Genomic DNA, 12,412 nt, shown 5'->3' with positions numbered 1-12,412 from the left:
ATTAAAACCAGATTAACACATTTGACATTTGCCACCCCCTCATCCCTGTCCCTACGGAGCCACAACTGCATTTATGCCATCAAATGCAGACTCTGTGGCATGACCTATGTGGGGGAGACGGGTAACTCCCTGGGCACCCGACTGACTCAACACTTATATAATATAACAAACCACCTAAAATCAAATACATTACTGGTACAACACTTTGGTTTTCATGACATTGGCTTCCTCACCCTGACGGGTTTGGACCACAACCCTACATGGACCCGCCCCCAGAGACAAAGTAGGGAGAGAGTCTGGATCGGTCGCCTCCAGACACTCTCTCCATTGGGCCTCAATGAGCATTGAACCAGTGCTGAACCCTACTCTCCCACTGGTTCCATTTATTTACTAGCTCTTCCCTCTCCAATTTCTTCTCTCCACAGACCTACCACCACCATGGCCTGGAAGAACAGGAATGTTAGACCTTCCCCTGACTACTGGCCCCAAACCCCAAAACCTCCTTCCAAAGGTCCATATGACCGCACCTTTCGGGGATTCCAAAAGGCGTTGGGGTATCCCCAATACCTTAACGCCTTATCCCGTCCCTTTCCACAAACAAGACCCCTTTACCCCCCTCCCCCTCCCCATACACACGACCAACACCTACCTCCCAACAGAACAAAACCCCCCCTCCCCCTGATGGATATCACCTTCCCCCCAGGTCCCCCACCTACCCTAATACCCTGTTGACCCCACAGGGATACTCCGCCACATGGCACTACTGGCCCGCCCCGTCCCACCATACCAGCAGCCCCGACCCCATTGAATGACAGGTATGACAAGCCCTCTCCAAGACCCCCTTACCCCCCTCCCCCTCCCCATACACACGACCAACACCTACCTCCCAACAGAACAAAACCCCCCCTCCCCCTGATGGACATCACCTTCCCCCCAGGTCCCCCACCTACCCTAATACCCCGTTGGCCCCACAGGGATACTCCGCCACATGGCACTACTGGCCCGCCCCGTCCCACCATACCAGTAGCCCCCGACCCCATTGAATGACAGGCATGACAAGCCCTCTCCTTACCACCGGCCCCAAACTCTACAACCTCATTCCAAACGACCATATGACCGCACCCTCCGGGGATTCCAAGCCGGGAACCCCTTATTCCATTGCCACCTCCCTACCCGTTCTCAATACCCCAAGGTCCCACTCCTACCCATCCCACTAACAAAACCTCTTTACCCCCCTCCCCACACACCCAATCAACACCTACCTCCAAAAGGGAAACCCCCCCCCCTCCCCCTAATGAACATCACTCTCCCCCTAGGTCCCCCTCCCACCCTAACACCCCGTAGGACACACAACCCCAGCACCAGTACGGATAAGGACATCCCCACCCCACCTTCCAACCCTAGTCTTACGGCACTCCACACCCTACATGACCATTACGGGGACAAAACCTCCTGGACCCTCCACCCCACACAAGAGACCATTATCCTGGGTGATTCCAACCTCAGGAGACTCCCCCAAATCCAGGATAATAAAATTCAGGTGGACACCTACCCAGGCGCCAGACTCGACCATGCGACCGCAATACTCTCAGGGATTCCCCGACCTTACCCGGAGGTCAAAAGAGTAATCTTATCTTTTGGCCTAAACAACAGGGGTAGGAACTCTAGTGAGTTCCTTAAAAAAATCCTTAAGGACATGGTCGTTATAGCAAAGTCAAAATTTCCAATGGCCACCATCCTGGTCCCCAAAATTAATTACTCAAATGACTTACCTAAGGACCACAAAATTAGACTGTTTGGCCTCAACAACTCCATTGAGGATCTCAGCCACATCCCCAAAATCCCTCCACAGGACTTTCACACATCCCAAGACCTGATCCATTGGACACCCCTCACAGGGGCTAATATTTGGGCTCTCTGGCGAGGCTTCCTAAACTAGGGGCCCCTTCTAGCATAGACCTGGAGAATAACATTCACTAACCCCCATCACCCAGTTATGTGGTTTGAAAGCCGGTCCACCTCTAAGCCTTTCAGACCTACCCTAGCACTAATTCCTAAACTATAACTCCCCTGATTCCCCAGACACCACCACCTCCCATAAAAAAAATAAAAAAAATAAAAAAAGTTTTTTCCCCCCCTACTTTTCACACACTTACCCCCTAACCCGGGGGTCGGCAACCTGCGGCTCTTTAGCGCCGCCCTAGTGGCTCCCTGGAGCTTTTTCAAAAATGTATGATTATATATTTAAGTAGGAGGACAAACATGACACAAACATTCTTAACGTTTTCCAATGCTGTAAAAATGTGCAGAATAAATATTACATTTCAACATTTCTGTCAACGAAGATTTGCGTCATAGCTGTGGTGCTATTGTTATTGTGTACAGGCCACCGTAGTCACGGTGCCAGGCAGGTGGCTGTTGCGAACGAACCGGCGGGTGTGTGATGGGCCATGGATCCCAAAGGGAAAAAGAGAAAGATCGCTGAGGAGAACAGAGGATTCAACAGTTCTTGGACCGAATCATTTGCTTTCATTGCCAATGCGGAAGGATTGCCTGCATGTTTGCTCTGTAATGAGAAGTTGTCAAATAACAAAAAAAGTAATTTGGAAAGACATTTCCAGGGAAGGCATGCTACATTTGCAGCCGAGTACCCAGTTGGGAGTCAAATAAAAAGTGCGATTGCATTACTTCTGGAGAAATTAGAAGAGCACAAAGATCGATTTAAGAAGTGGATTGCATCTCCAAACTCCACTACTGCTGCTAGTTTTGTTGCAACCCGGGAGATAATAAAGCGTGGAAAACCGTTCACAGATGGTGACTACATGAAGGATTCATTCATTAAAATAGCAGAGCACCTATTTTCAGACTTCAAAAACAAAACCGAGATAATACAGAAAATTAAAGACATGCCTCTCTCCGCAAAGACAGTGAAGGAAAGGGCCATTCAAATGGCAGGCAACATCACCAATCAGCAAATCAAGGACATGAATTCAGCTCCAGCATACTCAATTGCCTGTGATGAGTCGTGTGATGTGATCGATATTGAACAGACAGCGCTGTTATGCAGGTATGTGAACTCTGATGGGCCGCAAGAAGAAATGATCGAATTAATACCACTGAAAGGCCAAACACGGGGGGAGGACATATGTGAGGCTGTGCTGAAGTGTTTAAATGACAATGGAATAAACACCAACCACCTGATTTCAGTGTCTACAGATGGGGCGCCCAGTATGAGAGGATCACAAAAGGGGTTTGTGACTTTACTACAGAAAGCGTTGGGTCGAAATCTGCTTGCATTTCACTGCATCTTGCACCAAGAAGCACTGTGTGCACAAACATTCCCGCCGGAGTGTATGGAGGTGATGACCATCTCGAGAGGTGACGCAATGTATGTTTGGAGTACAGAATGTCAACAGGCCTTTGTTAATGTTAGAGCTCTTCTTTGTGCTGCTCCAGTGTTGGCTGCTCCTCTTATGGATGAACCCTTCAAGTTACAGGTCGATGCCAGTCACGTGGGAGCAGGGGCGGTGCTTCTACAGACCGATGAATTTGGCATTGACAGACCTGTTAGTTTTTTTTCAAAAAAGTTCAACTCTTGTCAGCTCAATTATTCAGTAATTGAAAAGGAAGCCCTTGCCTTGGTCTGGGCTCTCCATCATTTTGATGTGTACATTATGTCCGGTCTCGCTCCATTGGTAGTCTTCACGGATCACAATCCATTGATCTTTCTAAATTCTTTAAAGTGCCCTAACCAGAGACTGATTCGCTGGTCTTTATTTTTACAATCATATACTCTGGACATACGTCACATAAAAGGGAAGGACAATGTAGTGGCAGATGCATTGTCCAGGGCCCCTTGTTAAGATAATTGTTTTTGTGTTAACTAATTTCCTGTTTTTACCCTTCTACTGTTCCTGCTCCTCTTAATTATGGCTTCATTGGTACCTGTTGCCGAGGTTGGAGTAATGGTGGTTGGTCCTGAATACAGAGAGGCCTCCTGCTGGACAGGGTTACTAATCAGTAGAATGCAGGTCAGCTGGTGGACAGCTGATTGTGCCCCACCTGGTTCCAGGATCCAGGGCATAAGAGACCCATGCAGGCCTCAGTGGAAAGAGTGCCATTCTCACTGCCCTTATAGTTGCCCTGGGTGGAAAAGCACAGACCACAAACACAGCATCCTCCCTGAAATGTTTTGTGAAAGAAGGAGAAAGCTCTGCCGGTGTTTCCATCACACTGCGGAACAGGGGGAAAGACGCCCACAAACCCGAGTTGTTTGGCTCGGCCATCATTGTGGACCTCAAGATAACCCGCAAGGGTCTGAGGACTTACAAAATCAAGAACAAAAGTGGTCAGGTGGTCTCCACGAAAAAGGAGGAGCTCATGAACATTCTGCATACCTTCAACATCTAACTATCTTAACTCAAGAGATGAGCAAGCATTTTCTGCTTTCCAAATGTGAAGGGGACAAGTACAAGTTCTTTATGAAAGTCACACAGCTGGAACAGACGAAGGAGAATCTGAACTACATCATGATGACAAAGGATGTCATCTTGACCACAATAGCAAAAAAAGAGGAGAACTTGGACGACCTCAGAAAGACGTGTTTGGAAAAACAGGATAGGTGCAAAAGCCTGCCGTCGCTGGAAGACTTGCACCCTAAACTGAACGAGCTGATGAACCAAATGGCCTGGGCTCTGGTGACAGAGATGGAGAAGGAGGTGACGCCCCTGAAGGACAGGCTTGAATCAGAGGAGAAGTCCACTGCCAAATACGATCAAAAAGTGGACGAATGGAAGGCCAAGGTGGTGGAGGCGGAGAGGGAGCTCAAGGAGATCAACGACCAGCTGGAGTCCAACACTGTGAGGGTGCAGGAGATGCAGCCCCAGCTGACTGAGCTGGGGAAGGAGGGCCAGAAGAGCAGAAAGCTCTCCAACATCGCTGGGACCAGTGTGCGCAGATCCAAGACCAACCTAAGAGACCTGGAGAAGGACAAGGATCAGCTCTCCAGGAGAATTGACGAGCTCAAATTGAGTATCAGCCAGGCTTCGGAGACCCAGGTGCGTGCTGAGCGGATGGAGCGGCTACAGACGGAGCTGGACGCTCTCAGCTTCCAGGACTCCACCTTGGGACAGCAGATAGACCAGTTTCAGCTGGCTGTGGCCCGCGCCAAGGAGGAGCAAACCCGCATGTTGACGGAGGAGCAGAACCTGAAGCAGTCTGCGGATGCCAACGTCAGGAACCTACCGGGACACACCATGGTCCATCGCTCGGACCGGCTGCGGCGCTTCGGGGAGAAAATGCCCGCCTTACTGGCTGCCATAAATGATGCCCACAGGAGGGGCCAGTTCAGGAAGAAGCCACTGGGACCGCTGGGTTACCTTTTCCGTCTGAAGGACCCAGAGCTGGCCCTGGCAGTGGAGGCGTGTCTGAAGGCCCTGATGTTGGCTTTCACCTGTGACAACCATGAGGACGAGAGGGTGCTGCAGGGCCTGATGAGCAGATACTACCCCGCAGACACGAGGCCTAACATCATCACCAGCCAGTTCTTCCCCAACCAACACGACACCAGCAGGAGGGAAGTCTACCACCCAGACTACCCTTCAGTACTGCAGGCCCTGGAGATAGAGGACCCAGTAGTGGCCAACTGCCTCATCGACCAGAGGAGCATAGAGACCGTCCTGCTGATCAAGCACAATAGCGCAGAGGCTCGCAAGGTGATGCAGAGACAGCCTCCTAGGAACTGCAGTCATGCCTTCTCGAAGGACGGAGATCAGATTCTCGGAGATCAGACGGAGAACAACCCCTTCTATCCCTCTGATCAGAAGAGGGCCTCCTACCTCAGCAGTGACGTCGAGGAAGAAATCAGTGCCAGGCACCTGTGGGGGGAAATAGCGAACCATGTTGCCCACATAGATCGCTTAAAGCAGCAGATGAAGCGGGTGGATGAGGACGTCAGGCAGAACCAGGGACTCCTAAAGAGGGCCTATGATGACAGGAAGAAAGCTAAGGATAAGTGGTTCCTCGTGGAGATGGAGATGAGTGACTTGCGTGACTTGCAGAACGTGGAGGAGCCGCAGTCGGAGGACCTCAACCCACTGGAGGAAGAGCTGCAGGAGATCATTGTGAAGATCTCTGTGTCGCGTGCTGAGAAGGATGCCGCTTGCGTCCAGATGGCCCAGCTGAAGGCCTCCAGCGAGGAGGCGGAGCAGAGGTACAGACAGCACAAAGACACCATCACCGCTGTGATGGAGGAGGCCGAACCCATCAAGGGGGAGCTGGCTAGGACAGACCAGGAGGTGGAGAAGAGCAAGCACCATAGGAAGCACCACGAGGAGAGACGCAAGGCCCCCTTCTAGGCACCATTATTTGTCTTATTTGTTTGTTCCTTGTTTCACACCATGCAACACTCACCTCACCACTTTCCACTACACTCACATTACACCACTGATTTACTGACTACCACACCTCATCTTATTATTGTTATTAGCCTCATTTAGTTTATAATAAAACATTTATTTTCATTACTTTAAAGATCGTGTGTGTGTCTCCCGTCTTTTGTCATGGTCATGAGCCTGGTGAACAAGATAATTGCAAAAGCATTAAACCACCGTCAGTTCCGTGCATTGCTAGATGAAGTTGACAGCGAATATTCCGATCTCCTGCTACACAACAAAGTCCGATGGCTGTCCAGGGGTGAGGTTTTGCGTCGCTTTGTTGCTTGTTTAGAACACGTGAAAACATTCCTGAAAAGCAAAGACCTGAACTACCCGCAACTGGAAGATACCGAGTGGCTGGAAAAACTGCACTTTATGGTGGATATGACAAGTCACCTAAACATGCTGAATAAAAGTCTCCAGGGGCGGGGAAACACTGCACTGCAAATGCTGGAAGCTGTTTTGTCATTCGAGCGCAAGCTGACTGTATTCGCCAGAGATGGACAGCGAGGCACGCTCTCTCACTTCCCCTCCCTGAGAGAGTTCAAAGAAGCCCATCACGATCACACACTCAACGGTGATTATTTACAAGGTGCTATCGTTGATATGCAAACTGCATTTGGGAGCAGATTTAGCGAGTTCCGAAAGGAAAAAATGTCACTATCTTTCCCTGTCACACCCCTGGAGATTGACCCGTCCTTATTGAACACATTCCCAGGAGTAAATCAAGCTGACCTTGAAATGGAAATGGCCGATATAGCTGACAAAGATTTATGGGTGTTCAAGTTCAAAAGTCTGACAGCCGAGCTTGAAGACGTCACTCGCCAGAAAGCCCAGCTTGCCCAAAGCCACAAATGGAGCGAAATTGAAAGCCTCCCAACACCCGAGAAACTTGTGTTTGAAACATGGAATGCTCTTCCTGACAGTTATAGGAACATGAAGAAATATGCATTTGGAGTATTATCCATATTTGGATCAACATACCTGTGCGAGCAGATATTCTCAAACATGAACTACATCAAATCCAAATACCGCACCCGCCTCACAGATGAGAGCTTGCAGTCCTGCGTGAAGATTAAAGTTACATCTTACATGCCCGATGTTGAGAAGCTGTCCAGTGAGGTCCGAAAACAGAAGTCACATTAAACGGGTAAGAACACACTCCTGTCATAGGCACATATTTAGTAACAAAGTGGCTGTTTTTATAAAGTGATTTTTTTTACCACCGACCCCAAACCAGACAACCCCATCCCAAACGACCTTATGACCGCACCCCCCGGGTATCCCTAGCAAGGAACCCCTTATTCCATCTCTACCTCCCTACCCGTTCCCAATACCCCAAGGTCCCACTCCTACCCATCCCACTAACAAAACCTTCCTACCCCCCTCCCCCTCCCTACACACCCAATCAACACCCACCTCCAAAAGGAAAAACCCAAACCCCCCCCCTCCCCCTAATGAACATCACTCTCCCCCTAGGTCCCCCTCCTACCCTAACACCCCGTACGACACATAACCCCAGCACCAGCACGAATAAGGACAACCCCACCCCACCTACCAACCTTAATCTTACGGCACTCCACACCCTACATGACCATCATGGTGATAAAACCTCTTGGACCCTCCACCCCACACATGAGACCATTATCATGGGTGATTCTAACCTTAGGAGACTCCCCCAAATCCAGGACAATAACATCCAGGTGGACACCTACCCAGGCGCCAGGCTTGACCATGCAACCTCAATTCTCTCAGGGATTCCCCGACCCTTCCCGGAGGTCAAAAGAGTAATCCTCTCTTTTGGCCTCAACAACAGGGGTAGGAACTCGAGTGAGTTACTGAATAAAATCCTTAAGAACATGGTTGACATAGCAAAATCCAAATTCCCAATGGCCACCATCTTTGTCCCCATAATCAATTTCTCAATTGACTTACCTGAGGACCAGAAAATTAGACTAACCAACCTCAATAACTCCATTGAGGTCCTCAACCACATCCCCAGACTCTCTCCACAGGACTTCCACACCTCCCCAGACCTGATCCACTGGACACCCCCCACACGGACCAATATTTGGGCTCTCTGGCAAGGCTTCCTACACTAGGGGCCCCCCTATGTGTGGAATGACACATAGGGATATTATTGTGTTTTGTTGCTCAGGTCCGAGGATGGCTGCGTTGTATTGTGCGTGTCAAAAGAGAAGAGGATGCTGCTGTGTTTTACCCTTGACTAGCAGTTCTGTTCAGTTCACTTCACTTCAGTTCTAGCACTGACTTACTTGGCATTGGCAGAAAACTAAAGAGAAGAGGATAATGCAGAGAAATCGAACTTAAACTGTATTATTTAAATGTAATATACTTTACCTTTTCAAAAGGCTGCTGTTTTATTGTTTATAATTGCAGGCTGCGTTTTATTGCACTGTTTGCCCAGATAAGGGGGAAAAGAGAAGAGGATTGTATTGTATTCGACTTATATGTTGTATTCGTATTGTATTATTGAGGGTTGAAGAGGACTGCATTTTATTACATGGGGAGGTCTGAAATTACAGGAGGCCTATTATGCACGTTCCATTTTGTTGTTGTTTTTTCGAATCCTCAAAATAAAAATCACATCGAAAATGTGATTTCTTTATTGTAATTCTATAATTTCATCAATGCAACGAAACATAATACATTAATATTGTAATGGAAGTTAAACTTAAAGCACCGTCGTACAGCAGAGTAGTCACGTGGTGCGTCATTCTCTCCAGGGTGCGCTGCAGCGAAAATAAACATTTAATCATGAATGCTCATTATGTATTTGTAGCCTACCTAGTCATTTTTTTTTATAGTAGGCTAATATAGCTAATATAGACACTTACAGCATGTGTTGCCTTCATTATAAGGCTTATATAAGGCTTTAATTTTTTTGCGGCTCCAGACAGATTCGTTTTTTGTTTTTTTGGTCCAATATGGCTCTTTCAACATTTCGGGTTGCCGACCCCTGCCCTAACATATCACTTATTACTATTCACCTTTCACTTACTACCTATCACCTGGTACCCATTACTTATCACCTATTACCTTTCAATACTTGTAACCCTTACTTACCACTTGTTTCTTTTTACCCTTTACTTACCACCCCTTACTAATTACTTAACACATATTACTTATTATATCTTTATCACTATTAGGACTATTATTACTATTAGGATTATCAGCATTATTATTATGATTATTATAATAATTATTATTATTTTCATTACTATTACTATTATTAGCAGGGGTGCACATAACTTTTTGGGGCCAGTGCTCAGAGGAGCACCTAGGGATGCTGCTTGGTGCTCCCCGAGCTCGCGAGTCACGACCCGTCCCATGGGATGGATAAAAAAGGGATACATGGATAACTTATATTAGCAAAACGACATTTATTCATAAATAAAGATGAACGAACTAATTATTGTGTGCAAAACAAAAGAAACAAATGCAAAATCAAATGACTGCTCTTTAAGCATGAAAGTCTGTCAGACTCCTTTAAACACAATGAAATCAACTGACATCTCTTTAAGCACTAACTGAATGTCTGTTCTTTAAACACAATGAAATCAACTGACATCTCTTTAAGCACTGCTCTGTTCTGTAAACACTGAAATCAACTTTTCAACAAAAAGTTACAGCCTAAGCATTTATTTATGCTACAAGCTTAATCATCATCATCACTGCTCTCTTGACTGCTGTTATTACTGTCCTCAATTTCAACCATGGTAGAGGATGTTGTAGGCTATCACTTTAAATAGCTCATTATTTTGATTGTGCAACAAAGTCTTTTTTTTTTTCTTCTAATAGAATTCCCAACCATATTCCCTGGGTCAGGGGTCTAGGTGCGATAATGAAGCTGTAAAACAAACGTCTGAACGTTTGAAAGCTTCAGAGAAAAGAAACGTGAAGTCCCTTGGTGTTGTTTTTCCTTTTAGCGACGAGTCGTTCGGGACAGAATTTTCACGTGTCGGCGTGATAACCGTGATAACCGTGCGATACGCGATACGCGGAATGAAAGTACGAGTTACGATACTTTCCGAATGTTTTCGTGAGGGGAGTCGCCGTGGTCGTCGTCGGTCGACTGTTGTGATGGATTACTCGTCGGGCCTTCGGCTGAGGGGACGGCAAATAGTTACTTAGTGGGGCTTGCAGTGATGCAGCAGTCAGCAGTCAGCAGTTGGATTTTGAGGAAGTAAATTCCTCTCCCAGCGCTTCCAGCTGTTGGTGCGCAAGAGCGCGTTCATGCGGCTGATCTGCCGCGCAGAATGCATTTTGGCGACGCATGCGCACTGGCGCACCAGTTATGTGCACCCCTGATTATTAGTATTAGTAGCAGTAGTAGGACTCTTCTCTTATCGCCTCCACTTATTACCCTCTACTCATCACTTATTACCCATTACTTATCACTTATCACCTATTACCTCTAGCTTATTACTCAGTACTTATCACCTACATGACCATTATTATTATCATTATAACCACAATTCTAATTCAAAGAGTTATTCATGATTTTATGATGATTTTATTTACTATTTGAATTCACTATATGAGTACTTTGTACGCACTCATTTCCCAATACGAAAGGGAAATTCTATATCCCCCCAAAACAGTCTGTTTCACTGGTAGGGAAATTATCAGCGGTTTTCTGCGGATTCGCTGTGTGGTAGTTCGGCGAACTAACACGGTTCCCGGGAATAAAATTGACAATTACATTGACATTTATGATCAAATAATGGTTGTGGTAATGTATTATTAGCGACCCCCACAGATGTATGATTTGACTGCTTTCATGGGAGCTCAGACCTTCCTTATGGGAGCTCATGGCTCCCACATAACTCGAACCCTGATGTTATAGCTAGCTAGCTACAATTTATTATCAAAATAATGAACAGCAAGCTAGATCCAAAACTAGGGCCGGTGGAGGAGGGCAAGTGTCACATTGGACAGACTACCAAAACAGAAAAATAAAGTATCTTAACTACAGCAAGTGATAGAAATACATTATCTGGAGATTCAATAAGGTAGTTGTATATGTCAGGATATGGGTTAGGGCAGGGGTCTCCAACCTTTCTTCGTCCGAGAGCTACTTTGAAAATGTTTTAAGTGGTCGAGAGCTACTCATATCTTATTACTTACATTCATTCTCATAACGTATCAATACACAGAGATTCTTCACTAGCATGCTGTTTCAAATGTCAACGTGTAAGCTCACTATAGTAGTAGCAGTGCATTCTGTATCCATATATCAATGTATCACATCACCTCCATTCACTATCAAAAGCTTATAATTGTATGGTCCACATGTGTGTAATAAGTGCATTCACCTTTTCTAGTCTTTTCAGTCAGAAAACATTAGTATTTTTAGTATCTTCTTTTGTCTCTTTCAAAAAAATGTGTGCATGTGTGTAATAATTAGTTAGGTTAGTTGGATACACTCCAGCATTCACTCATTCCTACACTTGAGATGACTGTCACTGCATGGAGTCTACAAGAGTTGTGTATGCTGGAGTGTATCCACTTAGGTTCACTCTTATATAGGGTTGGGTATCGTTTGGGTTTTATCCGGTACCGGTACCTAACCGATACTTTAAAAACGGTACCGGTACCGAAACGGTACTTAATTCGGTACTTTTGATTTTTAAAAATGACATAATATATATATATATATATATATAATAATAACACGGTCGACAAAATTAAACAGCTTTTCACTTTTTTATTGCTGAGGCACAATATACGTATTAGTTAAATATACACTCAAATTAAAATAAATGAAAATAAAACTCCTGCTGACTGAGGCACAATATACATATATATAATATTACAGTGAAATATACACTCAAATAAAAATAAAACTCCCACCTCAGCAATTATTTTGCAAAAAGATCAGCATATTTGCCTTCTCTGGCAAAATACGACACCTCTCTTGACTTTTTTATTGTCATTTTGACTTTTTTTTTGTT

The 12,412-nt window shown here is 45.9% G+C and overlaps 1 pseudogene across 1 annotated transcript; it reads left to right on the top strand.

Moving 5' to 3' along the window:
* The first annotated feature begins 260 nt into the window (after positions 1–260).
* On the top strand, positions 261–6,356 carry LOC308168574 (structural maintenance of chromosomes protein 6-like; annotated as a pseudogene). The gene is made up of 6 exons: positions 261–283; positions 426–554; positions 741–815; positions 1,345–1,624; positions 2,925–3,067; positions 4,107–6,356. The product of its transcript is annotated as a structural maintenance of chromosomes protein 6-like (transcript).
* Positions 6,357–12,412: the final 6,056 nt, after the last annotated feature.

This window comes from Nansenia antarctica (assembly GCF_963989245.1).
Source record: "Nansenia antarctica genome assembly, chromosome: 12".
In the NCBI taxonomy this organism is placed as follows: Eukaryota; Metazoa; Chordata; class Actinopteri; order Argentiniformes; family Microstomatidae; genus Nansenia; species Nansenia antarctica.
Note: the sequence above shows the minus strand (reverse complement) of the source record. Positions and strands in the feature narration are given on the sequence as shown.